This window comes from Rhinopithecus roxellana, chromosome 12 (assembly GCF_007565055.1).
Source record: "Rhinopithecus roxellana isolate Shanxi Qingling chromosome 12, ASM756505v1, whole genome shotgun sequence".
NCBI lineage: Eukaryota > Metazoa > Chordata > Mammalia > Primates > Cercopithecidae > Rhinopithecus > Rhinopithecus roxellana.
The window spans coordinates 68,549,792-68,562,633 of record NC_044560.1 but is presented as its reverse complement, the minus strand read 5'-3'; the positions used below and the strand labels follow the sequence as shown (position 1 = coordinate 68,562,633).

The 12,842-nt window shown below is 39.5% G+C and overlaps 1 pseudogene; it reads right to left on the bottom strand.

Moving 5' to 3' along the window:
* Nucleotides 1-5,033: 5,033 nt before the first annotated feature.
* LOC104654087 lies at nt 5,034-5,827 on the bottom strand (annotated as a pseudogene).
* Nucleotides 5,828-12,842: the final 7,015 nt, after the last annotated feature.

The window sequence follows — 12,842 nt, the reverse complement described above, 5'->3', positions numbered from 1 at the left end:
TACCAGAGCACACACCTGTAAAAGCTGGCCAAGGAGACCAGGTGCGGTGGCTCATGCCTGTAATCCCAGCACTTTGGGAGGCCGAGACAGGTGGATCACAAGGTCAAGAGTTCGAGACCAGCCTGGCCAACATGGTGAAACCCTGTCTCTACTAAAGATACAAAAACACAATTAGCCAGGCATGGTGGCCCGTGCCTGTAATCCCAGCTATTCAGGAGGCTGAGGCAGGAGAATTACTTGCACTCAGGAGGTGGAGGTTGCAGTGAGCTGAGATCACACCAGTGCACTCCAGCCTGAGCGACAGGGTGAGACTCTGTCTCAAAAAAAAAAAAAAAAAAAAAAAAGGTTAGCCAAGGAGCAACAGCCTCACTCCAATGACTACACTTCTATGGCCATCAATCCTATGATTAATCAATCTTTAAACACTCCCTCTTAAGTGTTTTTCATTATTTTGAATACTTTCTGTTTCCTCAAATCAAATATATCAGTAGTTTGTTTTCTTCAGAGTCTGCCTAGAAACACAGCTCTTCTTTATCTAGCACACACAAAAAGTCACATTTTGCTTTCAGATACATAATGGAAGCCTCTTCCTTTAACCTACAAACACAATCCTTCTCCAATTTTCCTCATCTCAGTATGGCATCACCATCTTTGAGTCTTCTCTCTTTTTTTTTTTTTTTTTTGAGACGGAGTCTCGCTCTGTCGCCCAGGCTGGAGTGCAGTGGCCGGATCTCAGCTCACTGCAAGCTCCGCCTCCCGGGTTTACGCCATTCTCCTGCCTCAGCCTCCCGAGTAGCTGGGACTACAGGCGCCAACCACCTCGCCCGGCTAGTTTTTGTATTTTTTAGTAGAGACGGGGTTTCACTGTGTTAGCCAGGATGGTCTCAATCTCCTGACCTCATGATCCGCCCGTCTCGGCCTCCCAAAGTGCTGGGATTACAGGCTTCAGCCACCGCGCCCGGCCGAGTCTTCTCTTGAATTTACATAGCACATCTTATATATCAGTTTATTATGGCAGCTGTATTTTCAAAATATGCTCTGAATCTATCTTCTAGAGCATAATGGTTAATTCTGTGAACTGAACCCAGACTATGAGCTTTTTCACAAGTTATTTAAGTTTCTTGTACCTTAGAGTTATAATAGTACCTATTTCATAGGATTTAATGAATCAATACCTGAAAAATACACAGAATAGTTCCTGGCATCTAATAAATGCTATCTACACATTAACCGTTATCATTGTGACTAACACCCTAATTCAAGCTGCTGCTGTCTCTGCAGTAGCCTCTTATTTAGCATACCTGCTTTCACCCTTGCCTGGCCAAAACCCAATTTCATCATGGCAGCCAGAATGATATTTTTAGAAAATCAACTTTATTGAAGTGTACCTTATATACAAAAAATCAATTTAAAGCATATATTTCTGTAAATTTTGAAAAATTATGTACCTATGTAACTATGGTCACAGTTAAGATACGGAACATTTCCATTATGCCAAACTGTTCACTTGTATCCCTTTTTAATCAATCCTTCTTCCCTATCCCCAGTCTCAGGCAACCACTGATCTAATTTCTGTCACCATTGATTAGTTTATACTTATTATAATTTCTTTTTTATGTTTTCATTTTTTATTTATTTGTTTTTGAGGTGGAGTCTTGCTTTGTCACCAGGCTGGAGTGCAGTGGTGCGATCTCGGCTCACAGCAACCTCCACGTCCTGGGTTCCAGCAATTCTCCTGCCTCAGCCTCCTGAGTAGCTGGGACTATAGGAGCATGCCACCATGCTTAGCTAATTTGTGTATTTTTACTAGAGTCGGGGTTTCACCATGTTGGCCACGATGGTCTCGATCTCTTGACCCTGTGATCCGCCTGCCTCGGTCTCCCAAAGTGCTGGGATTACAGGCGTGGGCCACCTTGCCCGGCCTTAGAATTTCATATAAATGGAATTGTACAGTATGTATTCTTTAATGTCTGGTTCCTTTCATTCAGCATAATGTTTTTGAGATTCATCCATATTATTGCATGTATCAGTAGCTCATTATTATTTGTTGTTAAACAGCATTTCACTGCATGAATGCTATTTCACTTTGCTTATCCATTCACCGATTGGTGAACATTTAGTTTTCCTTTTACTTTTTTTGGTTATTACTAATAAAACTACAATGAATATTTGTGTACAAGTCTTTTAATGGACGTATTTTCATTTTTTTCAGGTAATTTTAGGAATGGAATTGTAGAGTAGAATACCAAATATATGTATAACTTTATGAGAAATTGCCGTTTTCCAAAGTAGTTTTTTTTTTTTTTTTTTTTTTTTTTTTTTGAGACGGAGTCTCACTCTGTTGCCCAGGCTGGAGTGCAGTGGCCGGATCTCAGCTCACTGCAAGCTCCGCCTCCTGGGTTCACGCCATTCTCCTGCCTCAGCCTCCCGAGTAGCTGGGACTACAGGCGCCCGCCACCATGCCCGGCTAGTTTTTTGTATTTTTTTAGTAGAGATGGGGTTTCACCTTGTTAGCCAGGATGGTCTCGATCTCCTGACCTCGTGATCCGCCCGTCTCGGCCTCCCAAAGTGCTGGGATTACAGGCTTGAGCCGCCGCGCCCGGCCCCAAAGTAGTTTTACTATTTTACACTCCTATCAGCAATGTATGAAAGTTCCAATTGATCCATATCTTTGCCTAATTTTCATATTGCCAGTCTTTTAAATGTTATACAATGTAATGGCTACACAGCACTTTTACATTGTGGTTTTAATTTATATTTATCTGATGACAAATTATTTTGAAAATCTTTTCATTTGACTGTTAGCTATTTGCATATCTTTTTTTTTCACCCCCAGATGCAGTCTTGTGGTCTCACCTAGGCTGGAGTGCAATGGAGTGATCTTGGCTCACTGCAACCTCCGCCTCCAAGGTTCATGCGATTCTCCTGCCTCAGTTTCCCAAGTAGCTGGGATTATAGGGCACACCACCACACCCGGCTAATTTTTTGTATTTTTAGTAGAGACAGGGTTTCACTATGTTGGCCAGACTGGTCTTGAACTCCTGACTTCGTGATTTGCCCACCTTGGCCTCGCAAAGTGTTCACAGGTGTGAGCCACCAGGCCCAACCAGCAATGTATGAGAGTTCCAATTGATCCATATTTTTGCCTAATTTTCGTATTGCCAGTCTTTTAAATTTTGTACAGTGTAATGGCTACATAGCAATTTTACATTGTGGTTTTAATCTACATTTCTCTGATGACAAATTTTTTTGAAAATCTTTTCATTTAATTATTAGCTATTTGTATGTCTTTTTTAATAGAGTATTTCTTCAAATATATTGCCAATTTTTAGTTCCGTTGTTTGTCATCTTATTATTGAGCATCTTATTATTATTGTCATCTTATTATTAAAAGACATTTATGGTTGTGTGTGTGTGTATTTTGTTAATGATGTCCTTTGAAAAGCAGAGGACTTTAATTCTGATAAAGTTCCATTATTGAAAATTTTATTTTTTTAATGTTCTGCCTAAAACATTTACTTACTTTAAGGTCAGGAAGATTTTCTCTAGTTTTCTCCTGGAAGTTTTATAATATTAGATAGCATATTTATAGATGTGATAATTTGGAGTTAATTGTTTTTCCATATGGGATGCGGTAAAGGAAAGTGTCATTTTATTTCCATATGAATATCCAGTTGGGCAGCTAAGGGAGTGCTGGCATCACCCCTCCCCTGACTTCAGGCTGCACCACTCATAGCTCCAAATGAGACCCCTTCCTTCTGCTTGAGGAGAGGACTGGGAAGGGTGGGGAGCACTTTGTCTTGAATCTTGGATACCAGCTCATCCACAGCAGATAAGGCACTGGTCATACCCTGTTCCAGACCCTAGTTCCCAGACATTTCTAGACACATCCTGGGACAGAAGGAAACTTGCTGCATTGGAGGGAAGAATCCAGTTCTGGCAAGACCCATCACCTGCTAAGAGTCCTTGGGCCCTGAATACCATTTGTTGTACATACGATCTTTTCTGATTGATTTACCTTGGCATGTTTGTCAAAAATCAGTATGTCTGAACTGATTCTGGACTTTCAACTTGTTCCATTGATTTATATGTTTATTCTTGTATATTCATATATACTACTATATATAATATTGATTACTGTAACTTTACAGTAGATTCTAAAATCTGGTAGTCAAACTCCTCTAAATTTGATTTTCCTCAAAGTTATTTCAACCATTCTAGCTAAGTTTCTTTCATATACATTTTAGAATCAACTTTTTTTCTATAAAAAAGCCTACTGCAATTTTGGCTTTGCACTGAATAGGTAGATCAATTTGGGAAAATGAATTGAGTTTTTAATCTATGAACATGGTATATATTTTCATTTATTCTTTAATTACTTTTGGCAATGCTTTGTAATGTTCAATGCACAGGTCTTGCACATATGTTTTTGACTTATTTATTTCTAAGTATTTCATGTTTTTGAAGCTATTGTAAATGTTATTGCTATACCATAATTTATCCATTCTGTTGTTTATGATATTAGAACTATTTAGTTTTTGGCTCTTATGAGTAACACAGCTATGCACATTTTAAAACAAGTATTTTAGCGCACATGTGCAAACATTATTTTTGGATATATTGTTAAGAGTAAAATTACTGGGTTGTTGAGTATGCATATGTTCAGCTAGAGTAGATAATCCTGAATGATTTTCCAAAGTTTGGTTCCCAAATTTGATGAAAGACATGAGCTTACACACTCAACAAACTCAACAGGAGTAAGCTGGTGGAATAGAAGACTTCACCCATCATCCCTGCCACAGGGACACCAATTTAACAATTTTTTTTTCAAATGAATGGCAACTTTATTTTTCTTACACTTTTAAGGCTGATGAAAAACCTTCATTTCAATTGAAAAGTATGGTAACTGTATTTACTCATTAAATATTATTAAAGTTTTCTAAAACACAACTGGAAAACATCCAGCATGCATGTTTAATATCAGTACAATGAATTCAAGACCAAGTATACATGTTACATGCAGCAAGGCTAGATTACAGATTATCATAGTCATGATCATCATCATCGTCATCATCATCATCTTCACGTTTTCTTTTCAATGCATTTGATGATTCATTGGCAGTATTTTGTGATGACACCATATTAGTGGTAATAAGAATGTTTTTGGACCCAATTAATGATGGATTAATCAGAACATTCTGAACTGCTGACGTTGCAGGAATTGAAGTTTTACAGCTGGAGACTGCGAAGTAGGCATCTGTCCTGTAAACCTTTGACCTGTGAGGGCCATGGGAGTCCCTACTTTAGTTGAAACAGACATGGTCTGTAGGGTTGGTGTGCCTAGTATGGGAGTACTTGGTCTGCTAGTAACTGAACCAACACTTAACCGCGGGACTGTTATTCTTCCCGCAGAAGTTGATGCCTTTTTCTGTAAAGATTTCAGCCTATAGTTTGGAGCTGTCAAGCAATATCTGTCAGGTGGCAACCTAGGACCTGAATGTGGCTTGATCAGTGGCAAAGGGGTGTGATTTCTTTGCCTTTCGATATCTAATAAAAAATCTCTTGGGGGAGGAGAGGTAAAAGACTGGTCAGGGCGGCACTGGATTGCCAATAGCACATCATCTGCATCAATGGTAGCTTTCTTAGCATGGCTTGAATAAATGTTTGCATCATCTAGAATTGTGGTCACATATCGGAAGGCAAACTCCATCATCTGATTTATACCTCTTGGTTCATATTCTGTAATCCCCATATCCTTCAGGATTTGTGCCATCTTCTGTGCATCTTTTGGCATGCTCTTGGGAGAAGCCATCTTGCCAGATTCCATGATATCCTATGATCAGACTTCTCGAGCTAAATCACCAACATTAATGTATTTCAGTCCCGATTTTGATGCAAGTTCTTTGCCTAGTGTGGTTTTTCCAAGCCCTGGTGTACCAGATTCAGAAAGACTAAGCAGGTTGCCAAGCAGGAGAGCTGGATCTGCCGACCTCTCTTCACCTCCCCCCCGGGGGGCCTCGGGCCAACGGAATTAACGTTCCGCGTCCCCTCCCCCGCCAGCCGCAACGCCCGTGAGGGTCGGCTCCCTGGGTGCTGACAACCGCCTCATGGCCCTCTGCCGGCCTCCGAAGAGGGCACTGAGAAGCTCCTACCTGGGGGCCCGATGCCCAGAGCACTCCGCGCCCCTCGCCTGCCCCCGCCCAGCCCCCAGTTTGTTTGTTTGTTTTTTTTTTTAATTTGAGATAGAGTCTCACTTTGTTGCCCAGCCTGGAGTGCAGTGGCGTGATCTCGGCTCACTGAAACCTCTGCCTTCCAGGTTCAAGTGTTTCTCCTGCCTCAGCCTCTTGAATAGCTGTGACTACAGGTGGACTAATTTTTATATTTTTAGTAAAGACAGGGTTTTGCCACGTTGGCCATGCTGGTCTTGAACTCCTGACCTCAGGTGATCTGCCTGCCTTGGCCTTCCAAAGTGCTGGGATTACAGGCATGAGCCATCATGCCCAGACAAATTGAACAATTATGTACACAGAAAAACACCTTCGTAAGAACAGAAAATAAGGTGAACCCTTATAGTACCTGGCTTTAACTATATATCCCTGAAAGAGGCACTGAAGAGATAGAAAAAGCAATCTTGAATCACTGATGCCACCCCCATCCCAACCCTAGCCGTGGTGGCTTGGTGCAGAGAGTGTCTCTGGGCACTGAGGGAGGGAGAGCACAGCAATTGTGAGGAATTGAACTTAGTTCTGTCCTGATAGAGCATAAAGGAAAACTGGACCAAACTCAGATGACACCCACCCATGAAGGGAGCATTAAAATCAGCCCTTGCCAGAGGGGAATTGTAGATCCCAGAGATCAGAGCTTAAGTTCCCACATACCTCACCACTGAGGGCTGGAGTGCTCTGGGTCTCTGAGTAAACTTGAAAGGCAGCCTAAGTCATAAGAATTGCAACTCTTAGGTGAGTTCTAGTGCTGAACTGGACCCAGAGACAGTGGACTGGTGGGGGGCATGTGACATACTGAGACACCAGCTTGAGCAGCTAAGGGAGTGCTGGCATCACCCCTCCCCTAACTCCAGGCTGCTCCACTCATAGCTCCAAATGAGACCCCTGCTTGAGGAGAGGACAGGGAAGAGTGGGGAGCACTTTGCTTCCTTCCTTGAGGAGAGGACAGGCAAGGGTGGGGAGCACTTTGTCTTGCATCTTGGATACCAGCTCAGCCACAGCAGATAAGGCACTGGTCATACCCTGTTCCAGACCCTAGTTCCCAGACATATCTAGATACATCCTGGGACAGAAGGAAACTTGCTGCCTTGAAGGGAAGGATCTGGTTCTAGCAGGACCCATCACCTGCTAAGAGTCCTTGGGCCCTGAATAACCAGTAGTGAGGTAATATGCTGTGGGCCTTGGATGAAACTCTGAGACTTGTGGCTTCAGGTGAAATTCAGCACATTTTCAGCTGTGGTGGCTATGGGGCAAAACTCCTTCTGCTTGAGAAAAGCAGAGAGAAAAGTAAAGGGGACTTTATCCTGCCACTTAGGTACCAGCATGGCCACAGTGGGGTAGAGCATCAGTGGGTTCTTGCAGTCCCCAATTCTAGTACATGACTCTTGGCCAGCATATCCGGACCTGCCCTGGGCCAGAGGAGAGCCCATTTCCCTGAAGGATGAGTCCCAAGCCAGGCAGAATTCACCACAAGCTGACTTAAGAGCCTTTGGGTCTTAAGGGAACATTAGTGGTAGTCTGACAGAACTCCCTGTGGCCTGTGGTGGTAGCTATGGGAGTGAGGCCCCTCGGCCTTTGGAAAGGGGAAGTAAGTGCATCTTTTGGTTTGAGCGCCAGCTCAGCTTCAGTACAATAGAACACCAGGTAGACTTTTCAGGTTTTTGACTCTAGTCCCTGACATCCGGATGGCACCTCTGGACCCACCCAGGGGCTGGGTGAGCTGACCACCTTGAAGGGAGAGACACAGACCTGGGTGGCTTTGCCATCTGCTGATTGCAGAGCCCCAGGGCCTTGAGCAAACACAGACAATTGCCAGGGAGTGGTTATAGCAGGCCTTGGGTGAAATTCAGTGCTGTGCTGGCTTCAGGTCTGACCCAGTGCAGTCACAGTGGTGGTGACCACAGGAGTGCTTGTCACTCACTCCAAGTTTTAGGTGGCTCAGAACAGAGAGAGAGAGACTTTGTTTGTTTGGGAGAAAGGGAAGAGAACAAGAGTCTCCACCTTGTAATCCAGAGAATTCTCCTGGATTTTGTCCAAGATCATCAAGGCAGTACTCTACGAGTCTGCAAGAATCACAACATAACTGGGCTTGGGGTGCCTCTAAAGTAATACAGCTTAGATCACAACACCCAAGTCCTTTAGAATATATGGAAAGCCTTTCCAAGAAGGATGGGTACAAACAAGTCCAGATAGAGGACAGTACAATAAATAACAAATTATTCAATGACCAGAAACTGAAGAAAATCCATAGACATCAAGGCCATCCTGGAAAACATGACCTCATCAAATGAATTAAATAAAACACCAAGGACCAATCCTGGAGAAACAGAAATATGTGATCTTTCAGACAGGGAATTCAAAATAGCTGAGGAAGTTCAAAGAAGTTCAAGACAACACAGAGAAGGAATTCAGAAATCTATTAGATAAATTTAACAAAGAGATTGAAATAATTAAGAATCAAGAAAAAATTTTGGAGTTGAAAGCTGCAGTTGGCATACTAAAGAATGTATAAGATCCTTAATAGCAGAATTGAACAAGCAGAAGAAAGAATTAGTGAACTTGAAGACAGACTATTTGAAAATACAGTTAGAAGAGACCAAAAAAAAAAAAAAAAAAAAAAAAGAAATAAAAAACAAGAAAGCACGCCTATCGGTTATAAGACACAGCCTCAAAAGGGCAAACCTAAGAATTATTGACCTTAGAGAGGAGGTAGAGAAAGATATAGGGGTAGAAAGTTTATTCAAAGAGATAACAGAGAACTTACCAAACCTAGAGAAAGAGATCAATATCCAATCAAAAATATAACAAGAAGATTATAGAACACCAAGCAGATTTAAAACAAAGAAGACTACCTCAAGACATTTAATAATTAAACTCCCAATGATCAAAGAGAAAGGATTCTAAAAAGAAGAAGAGGAAAGAAACAAGTAACGTACAAAGGAGCTCCAATACATCTGGCATCAGACTTTTCATTGGAAACATTACAGGCCAGGAGAGAGAGGCATGATGTACTTGAAGTGCTGAGGGAAGAAACTTTTATCCTAGAATAGTAAATCCAGTGAAAATATCCTTCAAACATGGAGAAATAAAGATTTTCCCAGACAAAAGCTTGAGGGGTTTGATCAACACCAGACCTGTCCTATAAGAAAAACTAAAGGGAATACTTCAGTCAGCCAGAAAAGGACATTAATGAGTAATAAGTAATCAACTGAAGGTTCAAAACTCACTGGTAGTAGTAAGTACACAGAAAAATACAGAATATTATAACACCATAACTGTGGTGTGTGAACTGCTTTATCCTAAGTGGAAAGACTAAACAATGAATCACTCAAAAATAATAACTAAACAACTTTTTAAGATATAGACAGTACAATAACATATAAATAGAAACAACAAAAAATTAAAAACTGTGGGGATGAAGTTAGTGTGCAGAATTTTTATTAGTTTTCTTTTAGCTTGCTTGTTTGTTTATGCAAAATATTAAGTTGTTATTAGCTTAAAATAATAGATTAAAATATAGTATTTGCAAGTCTCATGGTAACCTCAAACAAAAAAAAAAAACATACAATGAATACACAAAAAAATAAAAGCACAAAACTAAATCATATCACCAGAGAAGATTGCCTTTACTAAAAAAAGACAGGAAGGAAAGAGAAGGAAGAGACCACAAAACAACCAAAAAACAACAAAATGACAGAAGTATGTTTCTACTTATCAATGTAGCACTAAATGTAAATGGTCTAAACACTTCAATCAAAAGACAGAGTGGCTGAATTAATGAAAATATTTAGATTGGTGCAAAAGTAATTGCGGTTTTTGCCACTAAAAGTAATGACAAAAACTACAATTACTTTTGCACCCACCTATAGCAGACCTGTTGACCTGTTGCTTACAAGAAGCACGCTTCACCTATAAATAAACACATAGACTAAAAAAAGGGATGGAAAAAGATATTCTATGCCAATGGAAACCAAAAAATAGCAGGAGTAGCTATACTTGTATCAGACAAAATAGATTTCAAGACAAAAACCATAACAAGAAACAAAGAAGGTAACTATATAATAATAAAGGAATCAATTCAGCAAAAGAATATAAAAATTTAAATATATAAACACTCAACACTGGAGCACCCAGATACATAAGGCAAATATTAGAGTTGGAGAGCGGCAGACCCTGATACAATAACAGCTGGAGATTTCAACACCCCACTTTCAACATGGGACAGATCTTCCAGACAGCAAATCAGCAAAGAAACATCAAACATAATCTGCATTATAAGCCAAATATATCTAATAGATAGTTACAGAATACTTCATCCAATGGCTGCAGAATACACATTCTTCTTGTCAACACATGGATTGTTCTCAAGAATAGACCATGTGTTAGTTCACAAAACAAGACTTAAAACATTTTAAAAAATTGAAATAATATCAAGCATCTTCTTTGACCACAATGGAACGAAACTACAAATTGATATCAAGAGGAATTTTGAAAACTATACAAATACAAGAAAATTAAACAATATTCTCCTGAATGACCGGTGAATCAAGGAAGAAATTAAGAAGAAAATTAAAAAATTTCCTGAAATAAATGATAATGAAAACACAACATACCAAAACCTATTGGATATAGCAAAAATAGTACTAAGAGGGAAGATTATAGCTATAAGTGCCTACATCCAAAAAAGAGAAAAAACTTCAAATAAACAATCTAATGATACATCCTAAAGAACTAGAAAAGCAAGAACAAACTAAATCTAAAATTAGTAGAAGAAAAAAGTATAAAGATCAGAGCAGAAATAAATGAATTTGAAATGACTAAAACAATACAAAAGATCAATGAAACAAAAGCTGGTTTTTTGAAAAGTTGAACAAAATTGACAAACCTTAGGCCACACTAAGAAAAAAAGAAGATCCAAATAAATAAAATCATAAATGAAAAAGGAGACATCACAACTGATACTGCAGAAATTCAAAGCATCATTAGTGAATACTCTGAACAACTATATGCTAAGAAATTGGAAAATCTAGATGAAATGGACAAATTCCTAGACACATACAACCTACCAAAATTGAACCAGAAAGAAATCCAAAACTTGAACAGACCAATACCAAGTAATGATATTGAAGCTGCAATCAAAAGTTTCCCAGTAAAGTAAAGCCTGGGGCCCAATGGCTTCATGACTGAATTCTACCAAAAATTTAAAGAGGAACTAATACCAATCCTACTCAAACTATTCCAAAAAAATAGAGGAGGAGGGAATACTTTCAAACTCATTCTATGGCTCTGAACCAAAGCCAAAGACGCATCCAAAAAAGAAAAGCATAGGCCAATATCCCTGGTAAATATTGATGCAAAAAATGTCAACAAAATATTAGCAAGCCAGATTCAACAATACATTAGAAAAATCGTTTATCATGACTAAATGAAATTTGTCCTTGGAGGCAAGCATGTTTCCACATGTGCAAATCAATCCATGTGATACACAATATCAACGAATGAAGGATAAAAACTATATGATCATTTCAATTGATGCTAAAAATAACTTGATAAAATTCAACATTCTTTCATGATAAAAACTCTCAAAAAACTGAGTATAGAAGGAACATACCTCAGCATAAAAAAACCATAAATGAGGCCGGGCGCGGTGGCTCAGGCCTGTAATCCCAGCACTTGGGGAGGCCAAGACGGGCGGATCATGAGGTCAGGAGATCGAGACCATCCTGGCTAACACGGTGAAACCCTGTCTCTACTAAAAAAAAAAATACAAAAAACTAGCCAGGCGAGGTGGCAGGCGCCTGTAGTCCCAGCTACTCGGAAGGCTGAGGCAGGAGAATGGCGTAAACCCGGGAGGCAGAGCTTGCAGTGAGCTGAGATCCGGCCACTGCACTCCAGCCTGGGCGACAGAGCTAGACTCCGTCTCAAAAAAAAAAAACAAAACAAAACAAAAAAAAAAACAAAAAACAAAAACAAACAAACAAAAAAAAAACAAAAAAAACCGTAAATGAGAGACCCACAGTTAATATCATACTGAATGGGGATAAACTAAAAGCCTTTCCCATAAGATCTGGAGCAAAATAAGGTGCCCACTTTCACCACTGTTATTCAATATAGTACTAGAAGTCCTAGCTAGAGCAATGAGACAAGAGAAAGAAATTAAGAACTTCCAATTTAGAAAGGAAGAATTCAAATTATCCTTGTTTGCAGATGATATGGTCTTATATTTGGGAAAACCTAAAGACTCCACCAGAAAACTATTAGAAGTGGTAAACAAATTCAGTAAAGTTGCAGAATACAAAATCAACATACAAAAATTAGTAGCATTTCTATCTGCCAACAGCAAACAATCTGAAATAGAAATCCAGAAAGTAATTCCATTTACAATAGTCACAAATAAAATTAAACACCTAGGAATCAACTTAACCAAAGTGAAAGACCTCTGTAGTGAAAACTATAAAACACTGATGAAAGAAATTGAAGAGGACATCAAAAAATGGAAAGATATTCCATGTTTATGAATTGGAAGAATCAATATTGCTAAAATGTCCATACTAATCAAAGCAATCTACAAATTCAATGCAATCCTTATCAAAATGACATTTGATATGGCTTGGCTGT